The 22632-nt window shown below is 49.9% G+C and overlaps 21 non-coding genes across 21 annotated transcripts; 11 read left to right on the top strand and 10 right to left on the bottom strand.

Annotated features, from left to right (window-relative positions):
• The first annotated feature begins 1267 nt into the window (after positions 1 to 1267).
• TRNAA-AGC (transfer RNA alanine (anticodon AGC)) lies at positions 1268 to 1340 on the top strand. The gene has a single exon. It is a non-coding gene; the product is annotated as a tRNA-Ala (tRNA).
• Positions 1341 to 2779: 1439 nt separating this feature from the next.
• Positions 2780 to 2852, bottom strand: TRNAA-AGC (transfer RNA alanine (anticodon AGC)). The gene has a single exon. It is a non-coding gene; the product is annotated as a tRNA-Ala (tRNA).
• A 158-nt stretch (positions 2853 to 3010) lies between these two features.
• Positions 3011 to 3083, top strand: TRNAV-GAC (transfer RNA valine (anticodon GAC)). Its single transcript has one exon. It is a non-coding gene; the product is annotated as a tRNA-Val (tRNA).
• A 1061-nt stretch (positions 3084 to 4144) lies between these two features.
• Positions 4145 to 4217, bottom strand: TRNAV-AAC (transfer RNA valine (anticodon AAC)). Its single transcript has one exon. It is a non-coding gene; the product is annotated as a tRNA-Val (tRNA).
• A 162-nt stretch (positions 4218 to 4379) lies between these two features.
• TRNAA-AGC (transfer RNA alanine (anticodon AGC)) lies at positions 4380 to 4452 on the top strand. The gene has a single exon. It is a non-coding gene; the product is annotated as a tRNA-Ala (tRNA).
• Positions 4453 to 5408: 956 nt separating this feature from the next.
• On the top strand, positions 5409 to 5481 carry TRNAA-AGC (transfer RNA alanine (anticodon AGC)). Its single transcript has one exon. It is a non-coding gene; the product is annotated as a tRNA-Ala (tRNA).
• A 372-nt stretch (positions 5482 to 5853) lies between these two features.
• Positions 5854 to 5926, bottom strand: TRNAA-AGC (transfer RNA alanine (anticodon AGC)). The gene has a single exon. It is a non-coding gene; the product is annotated as a tRNA-Ala (tRNA).
• Positions 5927 to 6082: 156 nt separating this feature from the next.
• Positions 6083 to 6155, top strand: TRNAV-AAC (transfer RNA valine (anticodon AAC)). The gene has a single exon. It is a non-coding gene; the product is annotated as a tRNA-Val (tRNA).
• Positions 6156 to 7107: 952 nt separating this feature from the next.
• TRNAA-AGC (transfer RNA alanine (anticodon AGC)) lies at positions 7108 to 7180 on the top strand. The gene has a single exon. It is a non-coding gene; the product is annotated as a tRNA-Ala (tRNA).
• Positions 7181 to 8803: 1623 nt separating this feature from the next.
• On the bottom strand, positions 8804 to 8876 carry TRNAA-AGC (transfer RNA alanine (anticodon AGC)). The gene has a single exon. It is a non-coding gene; the product is annotated as a tRNA-Ala (tRNA).
• A 158-nt stretch (positions 8877 to 9034) lies between these two features.
• TRNAV-AAC (transfer RNA valine (anticodon AAC)) lies at positions 9035 to 9107 on the top strand. The gene has a single exon. It is a non-coding gene; the product is annotated as a tRNA-Val (tRNA).
• Positions 9108 to 9782: 675 nt separating this feature from the next.
• On the bottom strand, positions 9783 to 9855 carry TRNAV-AAC (transfer RNA valine (anticodon AAC)). Its single transcript has one exon. It is a non-coding gene; the product is annotated as a tRNA-Val (tRNA).
• A 1385-nt stretch (positions 9856 to 11240) lies between these two features.
• Positions 11241 to 11313, top strand: TRNAV-UAC (transfer RNA valine (anticodon UAC)). Its single transcript has one exon. It is a non-coding gene; the product is annotated as a tRNA-Val (tRNA).
• Positions 11314 to 12877: 1564 nt separating this feature from the next.
• Positions 12878 to 12950, bottom strand: TRNAV-AAC (transfer RNA valine (anticodon AAC)). The gene has a single exon. It is a non-coding gene; the product is annotated as a tRNA-Val (tRNA).
• Positions 12951 to 13105: 155 nt separating this feature from the next.
• On the top strand, positions 13106 to 13178 carry TRNAA-AGC (transfer RNA alanine (anticodon AGC)). The gene has a single exon. It is a non-coding gene; the product is annotated as a tRNA-Ala (tRNA).
• A 2202-nt stretch (positions 13179 to 15380) lies between these two features.
• On the bottom strand, positions 15381 to 15453 carry TRNAA-AGC (transfer RNA alanine (anticodon AGC)). Its single transcript has one exon. It is a non-coding gene; the product is annotated as a tRNA-Ala (tRNA).
• A 3535-nt stretch (positions 15454 to 18988) lies between these two features.
• Positions 18989 to 19061, bottom strand: TRNAA-AGC (transfer RNA alanine (anticodon AGC)). Its single transcript has one exon. It is a non-coding gene; the product is annotated as a tRNA-Ala (tRNA).
• Positions 19062 to 19219: 158 nt separating this feature from the next.
• On the top strand, positions 19220 to 19292 carry TRNAV-AAC (transfer RNA valine (anticodon AAC)). Its single transcript has one exon. It is a non-coding gene; the product is annotated as a tRNA-Val (tRNA).
• Positions 19293 to 20020: 728 nt separating this feature from the next.
• Positions 20021 to 20093, bottom strand: TRNAV-UAC (transfer RNA valine (anticodon UAC)). The gene has a single exon. It is a non-coding gene; the product is annotated as a tRNA-Val (tRNA).
• Positions 20094 to 21070: 977 nt separating this feature from the next.
• TRNAV-AAC (transfer RNA valine (anticodon AAC)) lies at positions 21071 to 21143 on the top strand. The gene has a single exon. It is a non-coding gene; the product is annotated as a tRNA-Val (tRNA).
• Positions 21144 to 22552: 1409 nt separating this feature from the next.
• On the bottom strand, positions 22553 to 22625 carry TRNAA-AGC (transfer RNA alanine (anticodon AGC)). The gene has a single exon. It is a non-coding gene; the product is annotated as a tRNA-Ala (tRNA).
• Positions 22626 to 22632: the final 7 nt, after the last annotated feature.

Genomic DNA, 22632 nt, shown 5'->3' with positions numbered 1-22632 from the left:
TTCCATTCAAACTTTTGCGCGGAGGATTATTCCGGTTTCAACCCTGTCTCCCGACGAGCGTTTCACTATCAGAAACTTACATGTGCGTACTTTTCTATACGAATCTTGCCGTTACAAACTGAGTAAACCATGTACTTTATCCAACGGAAGAGCGGCTATGCAAGCTTTACTTTACAACCCCATGCAACGCTGACTCCTGTCTCACTACCGGCTCTCTAGGATTATCGTAAAAACTTAACACCCAGCAAGTCATAACTCTTCAAAGAAGTGACAACTCGCTTACACCTTCAAGTTACCTATACAAGCGGGCGTGTTTTGTTGATTTTACGGATTTAAGTCGTGAAAAGCAGCAAACTTGCTGTTCGCAATGATTTGCGTTATTTCGAGTTGCCCAGTAACTAGACGTTTGATAGCTGGAGGCAGAGATTGATTTCAAATTAGCTGGATCTAAAGGGCTACGGTGGTTAACGTATCGCATGCCATAGCTCCTTTCTAGGCAAGGACCTAGCCGCTCGAGCCATCTGGAGCACACCGGTCTCGTTTTCTGACGGGGACCAGCCAACTGATGTGCCGGCGCAATCCGTCTAGGGTGCATGACGCAAAATAATATACTTGTCGATTAAAACAACGGCTCATGTCGGTCTGCCAGGCATTCTGCTCTGAACCGAACCGAAGCGCTTCCGGTTCGAACACGTATCGTGTGGTTGTCGCGACTAAATTACAGGGTACTTTGAGGAGGGGGAAGAAACACGTGAATCAGGGTGAAGACCAAGCACATCTGTCACATTTACAGGTCACGCAAAGGTGGAACGGTGACGAGCTCTTCTACGAATTACAGACTCTCAACCCAACGAAGCGACCTTGATGCCAAAACGAATCCCTGAGCGCGAGCCAAGTGATATATCGGCGCTGACACATGGTCCCATCACCTGAGCCCCTCCAGTATTCATCGTGTCATGTGGTGCTTACATCATACCCTGACCTGTCTACTGTTGACTCATCTGTTGCCAACGTGACATAATAGCCCTGTCATTGCCACTATCTAAACCTTGTTTCCGCCCGGGATCGAACCGTGCTAGGCGGATGTGATAACCACTACACCACGGAAACGCCCAATAATTAATAATGAACCAACCGGTCGGAAGACAGGAGCGACCGACAGACCTAGATATGACCAGCTCTCCGGGGGCGAGTCCACATGAAGTGCAGGCTGACCAGTCGGTCAGGCATGACGCCCCAACTTTTCACATCAGGTGTGAATATCACCGGGGCTGTAGCTCAAGTGGTAGAGCGCTCGCTTAGCATGTGAGAGGTACGGGGATCGATACCCCGCAGCTCCAGCGTGTGAGTTTTGGGCCAACATCGAAAAGCGATCGGGACTTTGTCCAATCATTTCACACCCCTGCATATCCAAAGCGTAGTTCAAGCTCTGCCACGATGAAGACTTCGGTAACGGACCAAACGGAATACGATGAAAGGGAGAGTGAGTTGTGACTTCTTTGACAAATTATTACTTGCTGTGTGTTCAGTTTTTTACGATAATCCTAGAGAGCCGGCCGGGAGACAGGGGCCGACTGACTAACCCAGACATGACTACCATCCCGGGGGCGGGCTCAACTCAAGTGAACGCTAACCGGTCGGTCGGCCATAGCGTCTCAACTTTTCACATCAGATGCGAATATCGCCGGGGCTGTGGCTGGATGGGCACTTCTGGGGGGTTGAATTGTGGCATGAAATTGCTTGTGGCAAAAATAAGAATAAGATAAGTTACCTATACATGTGCGTACTTTTCTACACGAATCGGTCCGTTACAAACTGAATAAATCATGTACTTTATCCAAACGAAGAGCGGTTATGCAAGCTTTATTTTGCAACCCAATACACACAACACACAATGCGCCGGGCTCGCTTACACCTTCAAGTTACCTATACAAACGGTCGTGTTTTGTTGATATGACGGATTTAAGTCGTGAAAAGCAGCAAAATTGCTGTTCGCAATGATTTGTGTTGTTTTTGTGTTGCCAAAAAGCTAGACGTTTGATAACTGGAGGCAGAGACTGATTTCAAATTAGCTGGATCTCACCCCCTACTACCTGGATTCAGAGTTCATTCGCTTGCCGCCCTTATCCGACGCCTGCTACCAAGGGTGGATATCTACATCCCAGCTTTGTATTTCTATATCAGATAATGAAATTCCAGCCTTTTCTTTACGTGCTTTTCCTAAACGAACGTCACCCTTCACTATCATATGCCGCCAATATTTGCTTCCAAACAATTTTTCACGGTCCCTTTCCATTAAAACTTGCGCGCGGAGGAGCATTTGTTTCAACCTTGCTTCCCGACGAGCGTTTCACCGTGCAAAATTTACACGTGCGTACTTTTTTGCAGTTTTTTTGCCGAACTTTGCCGTTGCAAACTTCATAACCCATATACTTTATCCAAACGTGCGTATGTACGTTTATACGAGTACGTACGTTTATAAGAGCAGGTACAAAAGCCTTAGTTTATAACCCACTGCAACGCGTACTTTTTCTATACGTACGCTTTTTCAACCCAGCAAAGCTAAGTTTATCATGTTGAGATAGCACCTAGCATGTTAACAGCATGCAGAGCAGGGTGAGGTCGAACCGTCCGACCGCACCATTAGAAAACGTGCAGCGCTTTATCGTCTGTTGTGGATACGCGTATGTGTAGGTTAATTCTTTGCATTTACGGGGTGGGAAATCAATGAACGTAAGTGACACACATCCATTAACATGAAAATCTTGGCTCACCGCTCTGGAGCTGCGGGGTATCGATCCCCGTACCTCTCACATGCTAAGCGAGCGCTCTACCACTTGAGCTACAGCCCCGGTGATATTCACATCTGATGAGAATAATTGAGACGCCATGGCTGACCGACTGTTCAGCCTTCACTTGAGGTGAGCCCGTCCCCAGAGAGGTGGTCATATCGAGGTCAGTCGGTCGGCTCTTGCCTCTCGGCCAGCCGGTTCCTCGGGCATCATGGGGTGTTTCCGTGGTGTAGTGGTTATCACATCCGCCTGACACACGGAAGGCCCCCGGTTCGATCCCGGGCGGAAACATCAGTTACCTGGAAATCTCTAGGAATCTCGTCAATTACCTGGAAATCTCTAGGGATCTCGTAAAAACTTAACACACAGCAAGTAATAATCCCTAAAACGTGACAACTCACCCACACCTTCAAGTTACGTACATCGACAAGTGGGCGTGTTTGTTGATTTGACGGATTTAAGTCGTAAAAAGCAGCAAAATTGCTGTTCGCAGTGATTTGAGTTATTTCGAGTTGCTGGGTAGCCAGACCTTTGATAACTGGAGACAGAGATTGATTTCAAATTAGCTGGACCTCGGGGGGGCTAAGTTCGTAGACGCATCAGCTGCAAGCCTTAGTTCTTTTCCAGGCAGGGACCTGAACGCTCAAGCCATCTGGAGCACACCGGTATCGCTTCCTGAAGGGGACGAGCCAACACATGTGCCGGCCCATATCCGTCTGACGTGTATGATGCAAAATTATATCATAAATAAAAACAACGGCTCACGCCAGTCTATCCCGTATCCTTCTATGACACAACCCAGTGCGTTTCCGGTTCAAGCACGTATGATGTGGTTGTCGCTAATAAATGAAAGGGATGTTTGCGGAGAGGCAGAAACATGCGAGTCAGGGTAAAGATGAACCAAGATCTGTCACATTTACAGGTCGCACAAAGGTGGGGCGGTGGCGAGCTCCTTTACAAATTACAGACTCTCAACCCAGCGAAGCGACGCTGGCGCCAGAACAGTGCCGCCAGATCCTGAGCACGAGCTACCTGACACATCAATTGACACCCTGTTCCGGGGCAGGGCCCGCTCACATATAACGAGTTCCTTTTAATCTAGAACAAGGGCCTCCTCTCGTCAACCGCCAGTGTGAGGTCCATCGGTTCCCAATCCCTTAACGCCCAACTAATTACACTTCAAACTGTAGAGACCCACGTGAATTCACATATCCAAGGACTTGACTGCAGCGCTGCTACACGCACCCTCGGTTCGTCGTGCAATCGGATGCTTACATCCTATCCTGATCTGTCTACTGTTGACTGGTCCTAACCTGGCATGATATCCCTGGTCGTTGCCACCAACTAAACGCTGTTTCCGCCCGGGATCGAACCGGGGGCCTTCCGCGTGTTAGGCGGATGCGATAACCACTACACCACGGAAACACCTGGCGGTGACTGACGAGCCAGCTGTTCGGGAGACAGGGGCCGACGGCTGACCCAGACATGACCAGCTCTCCGGGGGCGGGTCCACCTCAAATGAAGGCTGACAAATGATGTCGGTCAGTCATGGCGCCTCAACTTTTCACCTCAGATGTGAATATCACCGGGGCTGTAGCTCAAGTGGTAGAGCGCTCGCTTAGCATGTGAGAGGTACGGGGATCGATACCCCGCAGCTCCAGGCTATGAGTTTTCACTTTACGTTACGCGGACGCTTGCGACGTACGCGGCCACGTCAACACCTGACTCTATCCGGTGGGCCCCACTCCTAACCCTTAACGGGCCAAGTGATAGAGGCCAAAATGTCCCGGGACCGGTCATCACCGCTCCAAACACATGCTCCGTGTGTGTGCAGAGCATGACTGTCCAACTTATCCTCGGTCTATCGTGGGCGACGGCGATGTGTATATCAGACGTCACTTGGCGACCGAATGCATCATGAAAGGCTGTCCCTCTTCGTTGGAATGGTAACGCCGGTAACGTATGCACCCTTTAAGGAATGGCTATTCAACATGGATACAAAAATTGTCACTATTCGTTTGCCACCTTTTCTCCTGCTCCGACACTTGTCTGAAGCTGGCGCCTTAAGTTACGAAGTAACGGCCACGTAATCGCAAGACTTGCGCAAAACGAGTGAACTTGCTCGCGGGAACGATACCCCAGACATAGTGGGCACATGTATGGGGGATTTCTCAACCCCACAAGTCGAAATCAAACCCCTGCAAATCCATCTACAAAGTTACAACGCTGTCACACGTTCCACAGACGATAGTGCAATCGTGTAGTGCAAACTCTCACCTGCCAGACCGGGGCCGGTAACCTGCCACCCACACCTGCCTATTTCTGAATCATCTTGAGTTGCCCTTACCTTACCAAGTCAATTTGGCGTTGCTGCCAAATAAGTGCTATTTCCGCCCGGGATCCAGCCGGGGGCCTTCCGCGTGTTAGGCGGATGTGATAACCACTACACCACGGAAACACCTGATGGGGCTGGGCGGGTCGGCCGGCCGGGAGACGGGAGCCGACGGACTGACCTAGACATGACCAGCTCACCTTGGGTGGGTCCACCTGAAGTTAACGTCAACCAGTCGGTCAGCCGTGGCGTTCCAGCCTTTCACTTCAGATGTGAATGTCACCGGGGCTGTAGCTCAAGTGGTAGAGCGCTCGCTTAGCATGTGAGAGGTACGGGGATCGATACCCCGCAGCTCCAAAACGTGAGTTTTAGACTTGCAGCGAGGGCCGTTCGGGACTTGGTCCAGTTATTTCGTACCCCTGCATGTCCAAAACCAGGAGATATCGCTGCCAAATGAGGCCATTACAAACCGGCCAAACGGAATACCACAACAAATCGGAAATATAAAAGTCGGGTGGATTAGGTTGAAATGATACGTTAAAAACAGACGTGGACTCCACGCATAACTCAATAAAGCAAAAGTCAGCAATGTAACTCGATGGCCCAAGACCGGCTGGTATGTGTAGCAGCACTCCCTCTTCTAGGACATGTGGTTTTGTGGGAGGTACCCAGAGCTGGATCAGATTACAAGCGTCCGTCCTTTAAATGTGAGGTTCAAAACTCACGCTCTGGAGCTGCGGGGTATCGATCCCCGCACCTCTCACATGCTAAGCGAGCGCTCTACCACTTGAGCTACAGCCCCGTTGATATTCCCATCCGATGTCAAAAGCTGGGACGCCAAGGCTGACCGACTGGTCAGCCTCCACTTGAGGTGGGCCCGCCCCTGAGGGCTGGTCATATCTAGATCAATCAGTGGGCCATGTCTCCCGACCGGCCGGCTCGTCATGCGCCATGAGACGTTTCCGTGGTGTAGTGGTTATCACATCCGCCTAACACGCGGAAGGCCCCCGGTTCGATCCCGGGCGGAAACAGCGTTTAGTTTGTAGCAACGCTGCAGTTATTGTGCAAGGCAGAGCAAGGCACACGTCCACAGCAGACAGATCCGCGCGGGATGTAACCGGCAGCTTGCATTGTGAAGGATGGACACATGTAGCGGCAACAAAAATCGATGCATTCTTTGGCTTAGCAGGAATGGCAGATGGATGGGCTTGCTCGTGGCATCGACAACCCGTAGGGATTGTCGATGCCACGTGGGTGGACATCGATGGGATAGCTGGCGCTATCCCATCGATATCCCATCCCTATCCCTACGATGTCGATGCCATCGTAGGAATAGGGATTGGTGACTTCTTTGGAGCTACGTTACAAGCCATTTCCGTGACGTGCATACGCTGCGTGGGAAAATAATTCGAACTAACAGAAACTCATTTAAGGTCTTCAGTCGCTTAGCTGACGTGTGATAGACTCATCGCCTTCGGCCGGGAGTAAGTTGGATAGCTATGCACATGCACGTCACGTCATCCTAGATGACTGCAACGTCGACAATTAGCCAACATTGTCCGACGGCAGTACGGTCTGAGCTGCGTTGCGACAACTTATGAGATATGCCAGATGTTGCCAGCTGGCGGGGCAGCCAATCCTTCCTGTGCAGCATGCCTTATCCATGTGGGCAATCACCGTCCCAATTTCCATTACCCACCCTGTTCTGCATCATTCGCGATAGGCGTGCTCAATAACTCTAGTGGCGATACCAACCAAGACGATGTTTCCGCTCGTGATCGAACCAGGGGCCTTCCGCGCGTTAACCGGATGTGATAACAACTATACCACGGAAACACACGCCTGACGAGCCGGCCGGTCGGGAGACAGGGGCCGACCGCCTGACCCAGACATGACCAGCTCTCCGGGTCCACCCTTAAGTGAAGGCTGACCAGTGGGTCTGCGATGGCGTCCCAACTTTTCACATCGGATGTGACTGTCACCGGGGCTGTAGCTCAAGTGGTAGAGCGCTCGCTTAGCATGTGAGAGGTACGGGGATCGATACCCCGCAGCTCCAAAACGTGACCTTTAGACGTCATATTTCATGCAGAAACGCTTGTAACTTACTCCATCGCTCCGCATCCCTGCAAACCTACACATCCGAAAAGGGAGACACAGTGTTGTCACATGTGCCAGCGGCCCTCAGGCCATCGGGGGTTTTCAACCTAGCATTCCTTGCACAAGGTTGACAACCTCGGTGTCGGTTTTACACAGCAACCATAACGTAACCACAAGCTAAACTGGATTAAAGTAAAGCTATTACGCTAAACTTTGACTTTCAGCCTGCTTTGCTCTTAGCCATTTGACTTATGATCTCCGTTGACGTTTGGCTCATCTGACTTGTATCGCCTCGACTTTTTGGCATTTGGCCTGTTGGAGAGTTGCCTTCAAAACGCTTGATTTCTTCGAATTTCTTCCACGTCCAAGCGCCAAGTTCAGCGAGTTTTGGTTCTCACATTAACGGCTGTGTGTGCCTTGCGTTCATTGATCTCCTAACTGCAAATTCAAGGAATCCTCCTGCAAGTACACATGTCCGGGGCAGCGATACAACGCTGCTACATGTGCCCATGTGGATGCATGGCCCATGGCGGATGGTTTACTCTCACTGTCCTCTGCACACTGTTGGCTCACTAGGTTTTATCTTAACAGAATAACATAGCGTTGCTAGGCTGGCAACTAACGTACGTACAGAGAAGAACATAAAGCAATTGTTTGTATAGCAATTGTTCCTTGGATATAAAGATCATATGGTAAAATGTTCGTCTGGAGTTTTTAACGAAATGTTTCTATGGGCAAACGTCCTTATGGAAAAAGGCCGTGGACAATTCTTTGCACGCCGATATTCGGGGGCAAATGTTAGTCGAAGGTTACGTTCTTTTCACGAAAGCACGTGACGAAAAGTTCGAAGTTCGGTATCTGATGGAAGTACACACAGTACACAAAGCTTGCGCGCACAAATTCGTCTGCGACGAAGGGAATGGGATGAGGGGGGGGGGGGGGAATCTTTGTTAAAATACTCGTCTACAGCTCGCATGAACATGTGCATTGCATGTTCGAATACAGAACTCCATCCTTGGTACCACGCGTGGGAGTGGACACTGCGCGGTCACATCATGTCGACTGGGGAAAGCGGAGGGTACGAGATGGTGGACGGTGGCAACTGCATAAGGTTACAGAACATATCATGACAAGCCGAAGTTCTCAATGCATTAACATAAACGGTTTTAGACGGCCAGCAAATGAACTCGGAAAACCTGAGGTAGTGCAAGATGATCCTGGGACGGCGCTGGCTAGAGGATTACTGTAAAAGGCATCACCCGCCGAGCATGTTGTGGTCCCCGTTTATCTCTCCACCTGACGATGTCTCAGTCGACGAATCTGACGCCTCCTGAGCGCGCCAAGGCCTGAACTTGATAGCGTTTGCTTTCTTGACTTTAATATTTCACTTCTTTTTTCAAACGTTTCCCCTTCAACTTTCATTTCCCTGACTTTCGCCTTTATCCATTTTACCGCATTCCATTTAGCCGGTCACCAGAGCCACACGTGGCAGCGCTATATTCTCCCTACGGATTTTCAGGGGCATGGAATCACTGGACAAAGTCTCGGACAGCCCTGGATGTCAAGCCCAAAACTCACGTTCTGGAGCTGCGGGGTATCGATCCCCGTACCTCTCACATGCTAAGCGAGCGCTCTACCACTTGAGCTACAGCCCCGGTGATATTCACATCTGAAGTGAAAGGCTGGAACGCCACGGCTGACCGACTGGTTGACGTTAACTTCAGGTGGACCCACCCAAGGTGAGCTGGTCATGTCTTGGTCAGTCCGTCGGCTCCCGTCTCCCGGCCGGCCGGCTCCTCTGCCCCCATCACGCGTTTCCGTGGTGTAGTGGTTATCACATCCGCCTAACACGCGGAAGGCCCCCGGTTCGATCCCGGGCGGAAACAGCGTTTAGTTGGCAGCAGCACTAGTTATTGCGCGAGGTCAACGCCAGAGGAAGAGGCGGATACAGAAGAACGGGATATAACCATCACGTCTCGCCACGAACAGTGGTAATTGTAACAGCCACAGAACGTCATGTATTCTGTGGATTGGGAAGGGTGATAAATGAATGGACTTACTCAAGGCATCAACCGTGTAAGTAACAGGGATGGCGATTTCCATACCGCGCTAATCATGCCGAATAAGTTGGTGTAGCTTCGTAAAATGAAGCGACAAGTTCTAAGCAGGTGGCAAATGAAATCTTTAAACCGATTTTTGAAGCCCTTTTCGTGATGCGCACATGGCTATCTGATGATCACTCGAGCGAACAGAAACAACTTATTTGTGGTCTTCAAACACTCAGCTGACGCCTGATATATTCATAGCTAGGGGTAAGTTGGATAGCAATGCTCATGCATGTACATCACACCACCCCCCATGGCTGAAACATTGACAATTAGCGAGCGTTGTCCGACGGCAGCTCGGTCTCTGCTATGTCGCGAGACATGCCAGATATTACTGGCTGGTGGGTCGCCTAACCCCTTGACTTCGACAATCGCATCGCATTCTATGAAACCGTCCTGCACTACATAATTCGTGCTGGACTTGCTCACTGCCTAGCGTTGCTACTCACTAAACGCTGTTTCCGCCCGGGATCGAACCGGGGGCCTTCCGCGTGTTAGGCGGATGTGATAACCACTACACCACGCAAACACCTGATGACGCCTGACGAGCCGGCCGGTCAGGAGACAGGAGCCGACCGACTGACCTAGACATGACCCGCTCTCCGAGGGCAGGTCTACCTCGAGTGAAGGCTGACCAGTTGGTCAGCCATGGCGGCCCAACTTTTCACATCAAGTTGTTGTTATTTAGGGTTTTTGGGCGCGCCGACTGCATGTCATATTGCGCCCATGACGTTGTCATTTAGTTCCGAGGTAAACATGTGCGGCGAAATCCGATTTTTGCAAGGAATGAAAACAGCCGGCCATTTTCAAGAAGTTGAGAGTGATAACCAAGAATAGGGGTAAGGGACCGGAGCGGACCACCGTTACTACGCCTATATCGTTCATGACCTTTTGCGCACGTAAATTTGTTGAAATCACCTTACACGTTGCGAACAGCTAGGTACGTTCAATTTGTTACGAACATTTGCGTATGGACATTATGTACAGGAGTTTTTTCATACGAAATTTTGTCCTGATGCACTTTTGTCACTACCAGCATTTCCCATCCTCATTTTATATCATAGGAAAAACCTTCCCTAAGTACTTCTGTCATAAGAAATTTATACATCACGTCCGTTTGCTTACAAACAATTGCGGATGTATGTGATGCACACGTACGTTTTCCATCAGTTATTTTGACTGGCAGCCAACGTTGCTGCCCAGGAATGGAACTTCGTAAAAGGCATCGGGAGGTTGAAACCCATACTTGGAAGGGATACGTGGTCAGGCGTCGTGGCTGCCTGAAGAGCGCCGAGTGCCCAGCATTTGGTCCGGAGTGAGCCTCCGCTTAGGCAGCCGAAAGTTAGTTTAAACATATTTTCTCCATGAGCCCTGATAGCTTTGACCTTGATGGGTTTTGCTTCCTTGACCTTACCATGTTTTTCACTTCTTTTTTTAAAGTTTCCCTTCAACTTCCCTTCACGTGACTTTTATTTTCTTCCCTTTTATAATATTCCGTTTGGCCGATTGCCAACGGCCACATGTGGCAACGCTTTATCTTGCTTTTGGATATGCAGTGGTACGGAATCACTGGACAAAGTCTCGACCGGCCATGGATGTTAAGCCCAAAACTCACACGCTGGAGCTGCGGGGTATCGATCCCCGTACATCTCACATGCTAAGCGAGCGCTCTACCACTTGAGCTACAGCCCCGGTGATATTCACATCTGAAGTGAAAAGTTGGACGTCACGGCTGGCCGACAGGCCATTGACAAATTCTAAGCTGGTTCCGGGTCTACCTCGCGTAGACTAGGTGGGTCTAGTTGAGGCAGACCAGGAATTTGAGACAGACCCGCCCCCGGAGAGCTGGTCATGCCTGGGTAAGTCGGTCGGCTCCCGTCTCCCGACCGGCCGGCCCGTCAGTCACCAGCAGGTGTTTCCGCGGTGTAGTGGTTACCACATCCGCCTTACACGCGGAAAGCCCTTGGTTCGATCCCGGGCGGAAACAGCGTTTAATGAAGGAATTTAATGATGAATTAACACCAGACGGATCAGACCGCACAGATCAAAGCACCATGAAGAATACGCGCATGTAACACGGACGAAACATTACGCGTTCTTTGAATTTGCAAAGGTGGAAAATAAATTGGCTCGCTCCCGGCATAGACACCCGAAAGTAACAGGGATGGTGATTTTCCTTGCACGCTTACGTTGGCGCAGATTCGTTACTTGAAGTGACAGTTTTAAAGAAGGGTCAAGACAGTGATGAAATGCGGCAAATTTACTTTATATCGACATTTCGAGCAATTTCCGTGATGTGCATACACTGCATGAGGAAATCATTCGAGCGAACAGAAACAACTCAGCTGAAGTCCTCAGTAGTTCAGCTGTCATAATGTACCCACCGCCTTTGACCTTGGATAACTTGTATAACAAGTGCAAGTTGGATAAGTTAGCTGATAAGTATGTACGATCTATGCCGCCACTGTGGTCTCGGGGAAATGTGCTGGACTCTTAATCCAGCAGCACTGGGTACGAATCTCAGAGCGGGCGTATCGTTTGGCCCGACTGAAATGAAAAAGGTCAGCTGGCAACTGGCCAACAAGGCTCAACCCAGGCCCGGGGCGGCCGTGTCGCAACATTGCGCGGCACGTAAAACCCTCCGCATTCCTGTCTGACGCAAGGGCGTAGGCAAAGCTATCCGTTGAACTGGACTGCACGACTTGGGTGGTGGGTTCGGGGTACACGCAACAAGCTATGCTTAGCAGGTACTATGAACCCAGTCACCAATGCAAACCATTCGGAATACATTTATTTAAAAAGTAAGTTGGACGCGCATGCATGCCACGTCACGTCACGTCATCATAGAAAACTGCAACATCGACAATCATCGAACGTTGTCCGACGGCAGTACGGTCTTACCCGCCTTGCGAGAAGTTATGGGACAAGCTAGAAATTGCCAGCTGACGAGGCAGCACATCACTTCCGTGCTACATGTCTTATTCATGTGGGTAATCCTCGTGCCGCCTACCATTAAACCATCCTCAATGTTCAAGTTGACAATGTTCGCTAATTGTCGACGTTGCAGTCATCTAGAATGACGTCACGTACATGTGCATAGCTATCCAACTTACTCCCGGCCGAAGGCGATGAGTCTATCACACGTCAACTAAGCGACTGAAGACCTCAACTGAGTTTCTGTTAGTTCGATTTTTTTCCCCATGTAGCGCATGCACGCCACGGAAATGACTTGTAGCGTAGCTTCATTTTGCTACTTTGCTACCTTGCTACTTTTCCCCCACTGCCTCGACGCTTGTTTAAAGCGCTTCAATTTACGGATCTGCGCCAACGTAAACGGTATGCACAGCGTGCCGATGGGTGCCGATGCCGCGAGCGAGCCCAGCCATCTGCCATTCTTGCTAAGCCAAAGAATGCATCAATTTTTGTTGCCGCTACATATGTCCATCCTTCACAATGCAAGCTGATGGTTACATCCCGCGCGGATCTGTCTGTTGTGGACGCGTCTGGCTCTGCCTTGCACAATAACTGCAGCGTTGCTACAAACTAAACGCTGTTTCCGCCCGGGATCGAACCGGGGGCCTTCCGCGTGTTAGGCGGATGTGATAACCACTACACCACGGAAACACCTGGCAGCGCCAGACGAGCCGGCCGGCCGGGAGACAGGACCCGACCGACTGACCTAGACATGGCCAGCTCTACGGGGCGCGTCCACCTCACATGAAGGCTGACCAGTCCGTCAGCCATAGCGTCAAACTTTTCACATCAAATGAAATGTCACCGGGGCTGTAGCTCAAGTGGTAGAGCGCTCGCTTAGCATGTGAGAGGTACGGGGATCGATACCCCGCAGCTCCAATGCGTGAGTTTTGGACTTGCAGCTAGGGCCGTTCGAGACTTCGTCCACTTACTTCGTACCCCTGCATATCCAAAACCAGGATATACCGCTGCCAAATGTGGCTTAGCGGAGTGTTGTTTTTAAACCGTTTGGCTTCTTGCCATTTTACTTCTTCGCAGTTAATTATGCCGCTCCAAGGCGTGTTTTTTTTTGGGGGGGGGGGGGGGAATCGTTATGATCGTACGCAAAGAATGATCGTACAAAAGAACGCAAGGCAATTGTTCATTGGATAATGTTCGCATTCCTAATGTCCGTCAGGATAAAGTACTAAAGATATAAAGTCCGTAACGGCAAACGGTCGCATATAGAAAGGATGTGTATGCAAAGATGATACGGTACATGATTGTCGGAAAAGTCCGTAAAGAAATGTTACTCCGCGCAAAAGTCCCTATGGGAAAGTGTCATGAACAGCTGTTCGTGCACAAATGTTCGGGAGCAAACATTAGTGGAGTGTTATGTTCGTTTGACAAAAACACATAAGAAAAGTTTCGCATTTCGACATCCGACGTACGTACTCCCAGTACACAAAGTTTGTACGCAAACGCTCGTCAGCGATGTACGGGATAGGGGGTGGCAAGGGATGTGCAGGGGAACCACATCATGTGAGAGGAGAGGGCTGGGGGTGGTGGTGGACGGTGACAATTGCATTAAGTTAGGGAAAGTATTATGACAAGCCGAGCTTTTTATGGCATGAGCATGAACGCTCTAAGGCGGCCAGCAAATGAACTCGGAAAAACTGAGGCAGCGCAAGGTGACCCTGAGATGGCGCTGACTGGGGGATTAAGCTATGAATAGCATGTTCACTGCAGACCATCGGCCGAATATGCTGTGATCTCCGTTCATCCCTCACCCTGATGATGTCTCAGTCGGCGAGACCGCCTGGCGCCCCCTGAGCGCGCCGCTGGCGCCAGCTGACGGACGCGGCGGGAGCCAGCTCGCTTGTGGTATGCGGCAGGCAGACCCGTGAATGACACCCGCTATAGACTGCTAATATGAAGTAAGTAGGATTCTAGAAAAAGCGGAACAACAGTTGGACCCCTTTGATGCATCTCCTCTGATTAGGAACTTGTTTACATCGGACGCAACATTGAACAAGAGAACCACGTTTAAATTGTACGCCGGGTAGACCTAGAAATTGCGCACCTAAATTCATGCCTCAGATCATTCCCAGATACCCGATTTCAGCGAACTGTGGGAGTTGATACTACATGATTTGTTGTCCTGGTGGTCGATCAGCCCCGGAACATTACCCATATCGGTATCATCCACCATTCCTAAATCAACTCTCTCTCTAAGCATCGTCATAGGCTTAATGTGCAGGATTCTCGGAGACTGGGGGTACACCCAAGAACCACCAATACCAAGCCTTTGTTGTTTACGAGCTTTTGCGCATCATCTAATGTCAAACTCGCTTTATACGTTACGAAAATCCGTGTACGTTCAATTCGCTACGAACAATTTGCGTATGTATGTGATGCATAGGCACTTTCTCTCACGAAATTTTGACCTGACGTTCTGTTGTCAATAAGAGCCTTTTTCATACCTCTTTAATACCATAGCAACAAACCTGCCCGTGCGTACTTCTGCCACCCGAACTTTATACCTGACGTACAATTACTTATGAACAATTGCGGACGCACTTAGTGCATACGTACTTTTTCTGTGCGTTATCTTGTCTTAATACCAACGTTGCTATTAAGGAATGGAACCTTGTAAAACGTATTGAGAGGTTGAAAACCATGCATGGAAGGGAGGGGGTCTGCTTCCCCGCATTGATATGGACAGATGAGTCCCAGGCTGCAAATGAATGACACAAACAGGCGTCATGGCTGTGTGGAGGGCGCCGAATGCCCAGGATTTGGTCAGAAGTGAGCCTCCGCTTGGGCGGCCGAGGAGGTGTTTTAACTTATTTGCCTTCTGAGACCTGCTAACTTTGACCTTGATAACTATTGCTTTATTAACTTTTACATGCAATTTACCTGTTTTTAAGGTTTCCCTTCAACTTACATTCACGCAATTCTACTTTTTCTCCCCTTTGTAGTATTCCGTTTGGCCGGTTGCCAAAGGTGGCAACGATATATCCTCCCTTTGGATTTCCTGGGAGATGGAATCACTGGAAAAACCCCGACCGGCCGTGGATGTTAAACCCAAAACTCACTTTCTGGAGCTGCGGGGTATCGATCCCCGTACCTCTCACATGCTAAGCGAGCGCTCTACCACTTGAGCTACAGCCCCGGTGATATTCACCCATTAAGTGAAAAGTCGGACGCCATGGCTGACCGACTAGTCAGCCTTCACTTGAGGTGGACCCGCCCCCGGAGAGCTGGTGTCGTATCTTGGTCAGCCGTCGGCCCTCGTCTCCGAAAAGACCGGCCCGCCGAGCGTCAACGGGCGTTTCCGTGGTGTAGTGGCTGCATGACCTTTAGCAGTCGATGCGCCCTAAACCCCCCCCCCCCCCCCCCCCGGCTTCGCAATTTGAACCGATAGGTTCAAACAAGTGTGGAAGCGTGGCAAACCAAGCCTCTGAAGCGATGTTTCAAACCATTTCCCTGCCTTGCATACGCTATGTGACAAAATCATTCGGACGAACAATTTAGTTGAGGTTTCCAGTCGCTCAGCTGACGCGTGATAAACTCATCGCCTTCGGCTGCGTTTGGCTGCGGGTAAGTTGGATAGTTATGTTCATGCATGCCACATCACGTCATCCCCGATAACTGCAACGCTGACAATTAGCGAACATTGTCCGACGGCGGCGCCGTCGCTTGAGCTACAGCTCCGGAGACGTTCAATGCGCTGAGAGAGATTACGACATCCCAGATGTTGCCAGCTGGCGGGTCAGCAAATCTTTTCTATACAACATGCCTTGATCATGTACGTTGCCATCGTACCGCTTTCCACTAGAGCACCCTGCTCTGCATAATCTGTGTTGGACGTGTTTTACACTCTTGCGGTGCTACCAGCTAAACGCTGTTTCCGCCCGGGATCGAACCGGGGGCCTTCCTCGTGTTAGTGAACAACAGTCGGTCAGCCATGGCGTCCCAGCTATTCACATCATATGCCACATATGCACATGGTCGACTACCCCCGCGCCGGTTTTACACAGCAATCATGGTGTAACTGCGGACTTAATTAATATTACATTGTTGCCTTTTGATTTACAGCCTGTTTTCCTCTTATTCATTTATCTTCTATCTCCTTTGACTTTTGGCTCAGCTGACTTTTATTGCTTGACTTCTTTACATTTGGTTGTTGGAGTGCTGCCTTTAAGACGGTTGACTTTTTTGCCACTTGATTTTTTCGCATTTGATAACGTTCAGGCTCCAAGCTCTGTGAATTTTGTTTTTTACATTAACATGCGCTGGGGTAGGGGGGGTCAAATTGACCCCCCTCCCCAAAGGTTTTTCCAGAATGGTTTCCGAACGGCACGGCGCAGCCGCACCAAATTTTGCATAGCTGTAGATAATTGAATGGCGGATCATCTGGTATCCAAAATCTATATGTAACTTGGAAGGTCGCTGACCTATGGCAGGTCAAAGTCAGGTTGTGGTTTCAGCGAAGTCGATTTCTAGGGAATCGTTCAATCTGATGCAAAAACTAAGTGTTCGACGCAGCCATACATCAAACAGATGCTTTCTTAGGCAACAAAAATATTGCATGAGCAAATGACGTCGACCTAAAGCCAGGTGCGAAGGTCAAACCAAGGTCAAAATCAGCCTGTTGTATTTCTCTAGGGTTTGCCGTATGGGGTAGTTCCTGGTGCTCATTTCAAATTAAGTGATGGCAGGAACCGCATTATACATCTTCCATGAAATTCTTAGTGGTCAGAATAGGTCACTGACCTAAAACGACCCAGGTTTTAAATATTTTATTTTTAGACATGCCGCCTGGCGTAACCTATGTCGCTTGTTCAAATGCAAAATTCAGAGCAGCCTTGTATGATTTTGATCACCATGACTTTAAAAAGGTCAAACAAGGTCACTGACCTTGAATAATCATGTGATCTTTTGCTCAGAAATGGTTATCTAGGTTCTGGGGGCGCTTTGGAGACAAACCTGGAATTTGATCTTGTTTGACCATATTTGACCGAAGGTCATGAGCTAGGAACCTCAAACTTTGACCAAAGTGAGTTCACGTACAGGTCGGCACACCCCGAAATTTGGTGTCTCTAGCTCTCTTAGTTCCCGAGATCTTAGGCAGGGGGTCGAATTGACCCCCTCCCCCACCCAAACGAAGGGTATCTAGCCGGCCACCCGGGCGCATGTTAAGGGATGCGTGTGACCTCCGTTCACTGATTTCCTACCCTGAAAATTCAGAGAATGATCGAACAAAAGAACGCATGACAATTGTTCGTAGGATAATGTCCGTATGCCTCATGTCCGTCAGGAGGAAGTACGCAAGGTATATGGTTTGTCATGACAAAAGGTGCTGTGTAATTAGCATGCACATATAAACACAATATGGTGAAATGTTTGTCGGAGAATGTTTGTAACAAAATGCTATTACGCGAAAAATCTGCATGGAAAAAAGCCGTGCGCAACTCCTTGTGTGCAACTATCCGGGAGCACATGTTAGTCGAGGATTACGTCCGTTTCACAAAACCACGTCAGAAAAGTTTCGAATTTCGACATCCGACGTACGTACACCCAGTACACTGGGAAGAGGCAAGGGTAGGGGATGGTGGTGGACGGTGACAGTTGCATTAGGTCAAGTCAAGCATTATGACACGAAAAATTGATCACGACATAAGGATAAACGTACTAAGGCGGCCAGCAAGTGAACTCGGAGAAAACTGAAGTAGTGCAAGATGACTTTGGGATGGCGTCCACTGGAAGATTAAAACAAGCAGCACGTTCACTGCCAATTACCCGCCGAGCATGTTATGATCCCCGTTTATCCCTCACCCTGACGATGTCTCAGTCGGCGACCCCGTCTAACGCCCCCTGAGCGCGCCACTGACGCCAGCTGACGGACAAGGCGGGAGCCAGCTCGTTTGTGGAATACGGCAGGCGGCCGCGCGAATGACACCCGCTATAGGCCTCTGGTATACAGTAAATCGTAGTCCGGAGAGAGCGATGCAACAGCTGGGCCCACTCTGATCCACCTTCTCTGGCTAGGACCTTGTTTACACTGGACACGACACTACCCGGGAGTATCAGTTTTAAACTGTACGCCGGGGAGGGCTAGACATTGCTCACTCGAATTGATACCTTAGATTATTAGATCGTTAGATCATGCCCGGAAACCGAATTTCAGCGGAATGTGAGAGCTGATGCAGCATAATTTGCAGTCGCGGCGTTTGATCTGTCCTAGGACGTTACCCACAGAAGTATCATCCGCCATTCCAGCCAATTCTTTCCATGCATCGTTATAGGCTTAATGCTCAGCATTCTCGGAAATGGTGGGCACACCCACGTGCCACCGTTACTACGCCTATGCTGCTCACGAACTTCTGTGTACATTCAATTTTTACGGACAATTTGCGTTTGCACCTTTAGCGTACGCCTTTTTTTCCGACGCCATTCTGCCCTGATATACCGCTGTCAATAGAAGCAATGCCCATATGCATTTGGAATTAGAAGAACGTACCTTTACGTACGCACTCCTAGCATACAAGCTTTATATCTTACGTACATATGCTAACGAACAATGAGGACATACATAATGCACACGTACTTTTTGCATGCGACCTTTTGACTTAAAACCAACGTCGCTACCCAGGCATTGATTATGCCCCGGCCGGCCCTGGCTGTTCAGCCCAAAACTCACGCTCTGGAGCTGCGGGGTATCGATCCCCGTACCTCTCACATGCTAAGCGAGCGCTCTACCACTTGAGCTACAGCCCCGGTGATAATAACACCTGATGTGAACAGTCGTGGCGCCATGGCTGACCGCCTGGTCAGCCTTCATTTGAGGTGGACCCGCCCCCCGGAGAGCTGGTCATATCTAGGTCAGTCGGTCGGCCCTGTCCCCGAAACGGCCGGCTCGTCGGGCCGCAACAGGCGTTTCCGTGGTGTAGTGGTTATCACATCCGCCTAACACGCGGAAGGCCCCCGGTTCGATCCCGGGCGGAAACATCTTTTCACTGTAGCAATACTAGGATTGTTGTGTACGGTCAACACCAAATAATTATACAGTAGACAGCTATGAGGGTAAGTTAAAGTCACCTGAATGCGCCAATAGCCGTGGGCGCATGTTGCAGTGCTATAACTTTGCATGCAGAGTTGCAGAGGAATTATTTAGACCCGCCCCCGGCATCGACACCCCGTAACTAACAGAGCTGGCAATTCGGTGGCGCATGGCAATCATGCCGATTACGTTGGCGTGGCTACGTAACGTGAAGCGACAGCTTTAAACAAGTACCAAAACGGGAAAAGGTGGCTAATGCAGTCTCAGCAGTGACGTTTCGAACCTTCTCAGAGAAGTGCATACGCTACCTGGGAAAATCATTCCAACCAGCAGAAACAACTTATTTGAGGTCTTTAGTCGCTCAGTTGGCGTGCGATATACTCATTGCCTTCAGCCGGGGGTAAGTTGGACGCATGCATGCACATCGCGTCATCCTCGCTAACTGTGACGTTGACAATTAGCAAACATTGTCCGACGGCAGCACGGTCTCAGCTTCTGCGTTGCGAAAGCTCACAACGCAACCCAGGCATCGCCAGTTGGTGGGCCAGCAAACCCCTTCCGTGCTCCATGTCTCGACCATGTACGTTATCACCGCACCGTTTTCTATCACACCACCCTGCGCTGCATAATTTGTGCTGGACGTGCCCTGGACCTAGCGTTGCGGCCAACTAAACGCTGTTTCCGCCCGGGATCGAACCGGGGGCCTTCCGCGTGTAAAGCGGATGTGATAACCACTACACCACGGAAACACCTGTTCAGGCTGAACGAGTCGGCCGGTCGGGAGACAGGAGCGGACAGACTGACCTAGGCGTGATCAGCTCACCGGGGGGGCGGGTCCACCTCAAGTAGACTCGCCTCCGGTCTACCCGGGGCGGGTCCCGATTAGTAGTAGCAGACCCACCCGGTTTTCTTGAGATAGACCCAGAACTATCTTAAAACTTGTCGCTGACCAGTCGTCCAGCCATGGCGCCGTAACTTTTCACATCAGGTGTGAACATCAACGGGTTTGTGGCTCAAGTCGAGGAGCGTTGTGAGTGTTTTCATCTTGTCATCCTTTGCAAATGGTCTGCTACTTCGGTGCCGGCTTTACACAGCAAACATGCGTCGCACACACATGTACAAACAGGTGTCGTGGCTGTGCGGAAGGCGCCAAGTGCTCAGGATTCGGCAAGGAGTGAGCCTCCGCTTGAGCGGCTGAGAGGTATTTTTAACTTATCTGCTCCACGAGCCCTGATAGCCTTGACCTTGAAAGCTTTTGCTATAATGACTTCCACATGTATGTTTCACGTGTGTTTTTAGCGTTTCCCTTCACTTCCACTCAACTGGCTTTTACCATCCTCCATTGTATAGTATTTCGTTTGGCCGGTTACCAAGCTCACGGCAACGCTACATGTAGCAACACCATATCCTCCTTTTGGATATGCAGGGCATGGAACCACTGGACAAAGTCCCGACCAGCCCCAAATGTTAAGCCCAAAACCTAGAATATGGAGCTGCGGGGTATCGATCCCCGTACTCACATGCTATCACATGCTAAGCGAGCGCTCTACCACTTGAGCTACAGCCCCAGTGATATTCGCATCTGTCATGAAATATTGGGGCCCCATGGCTGACCGACTGGCCAGCCTTCATTTGACGTGGGCCCGCCCCCGGAGAGCTGGTCACGTCTTGGTCAGTCGGTCAGCCCCAGTCTCCCGACCGGTCGGCTGGTCGGGGATTATCAGGCGTTTCCGTGGTGTAGTGGTTATCACATCCGCCTAACACGCGGAAGGCCCCCGGTTCGATCCCGGGCGGAAACAGCGTTTAGTTGGTAGCAACGCTACTAGTTATCTGGTGCTGTCTTACCCAATAACTGAGCGGGAGATAAAACAGCGCGGAATGTCACCACTAAATTGCACCAAACACGTGGGCAAAACAGCAGCAAAAGTTTGCGTTTTATTTTAATTGATACGTAATTGGCACGCTAATCATATCAATTACATTGTTTTGGCTTCGTAACTTAAAGCGGCCAGTTCTGAGTACGTGGCAAATTGAAGTCTTTGAAACGACGTGTGAAGCTTTGTCAATGGAGTAAGGTGAGGACTAATTTGCGCGAACAGAAACCAGTTAATTGAGGTCTTCAGTCGCTAAGTGGTGTGTGATATACTTGACGCCTTGGGCCAGGGGGTAAGCTGGATAGTCCATTCACGTGCATGCACGTCTCGCCATCCTCGATAACTGCAACGTTGACAATTAGCGAACATTGTCCGACGGCAGTACGGTCTCAGCTGCGTTGCGAGAACAAGAACTTATGAGACAAGGCAGACGTCGCCAGCTGATGGGTCAGCAAATCCTTTCTGTACAAGTCTCCATCACGTGAGTTAACACCGAGCAGCTTTCCATTCCACCATCTCTGACGGACGCGGCAGGAGCCAGCTCGCTTGTGGAGTACCGCAGGGAGACGCGCGAATGCCATCCGGCATAGACTGCTTATATGAAATAAATCGGAATCCAGAGAGAACAATACAAAAGCTGGACCCGCTGTGATGCACTTCCTTTGATAAGGATCTCGTTTACACTGGACACGACTTTGCTCGAGAGAATCAGCTTTAAAATGTGCGCCGGGTAGAGCCAGAAATCGCTCGCTCGAATTCATGCTTCAGATCACTCCCGGAAACCAAATTTCAGCGCCATGTGAGGGCGCATGGTACATAATTTGCTATCCTGGCGGTCGATCAATCCTGGGACATTAACCATAGAATTATCAGCCACCATTCCAGTCAATTCTTTTCATGCACCGTCATAGGCTTAATGTTCAGCATTCTCGGAAACTGGGGAACACCCACGGACCACTGTTACTGCGCCTATGCTCCTCGCGAACTTTTGCTTACCTATTTTTGTCAAGCTCTCCTTTTGCGTTACGTTTACCTGTGTACCTTTAATTTTTACGAACAAGTTGCGTTTGCACTTCACGCGTACGCACTTTTTTAGACGCAATTCTGTCCTGACGTATTGCTGTCAATAGGAACCTTTTTGATACGCATTTTTTTATTAAAGGAACATATTTTTCCGCGTGTACTTCAGTCAAACGGGCTTTAGACCTTTCGTAGATATGCTTACTAACAATCGCGAATGTACATAATGCATACGTAGTTCTGTCTTAAAACCAACGCCGCCACCCAGGGCTGAATTTCGTCCCGACCGGCCCTGAATGTTAAGCCCAAAACTCTGGAGCTGCGGGGTATCGATCCCCGTACCTCTCACATGCTAAGCGAGCGCTCTACCACTTGAGCTACAGCCCCGGTGATA

Source organism: Pollicipes pollicipes, unplaced genomic scaffold (genome assembly GCF_011947565.3).
Source record: "Pollicipes pollicipes isolate AB1234 unplaced genomic scaffold, Ppol_2.1 Scaffold_6138;HRSCAF=7277_pilon_pilon_pilon, whole genome shotgun sequence".
Lineage (NCBI taxonomy): Eukaryota > Metazoa > Arthropoda > Thecostraca > Pollicipedomorpha > Pollicipedidae > Pollicipes > Pollicipes pollicipes.
The sequence above is the reverse complement of the archived record's forward strand: the minus strand, read 5'-3'. Positions and strand labels throughout refer to the sequence as shown.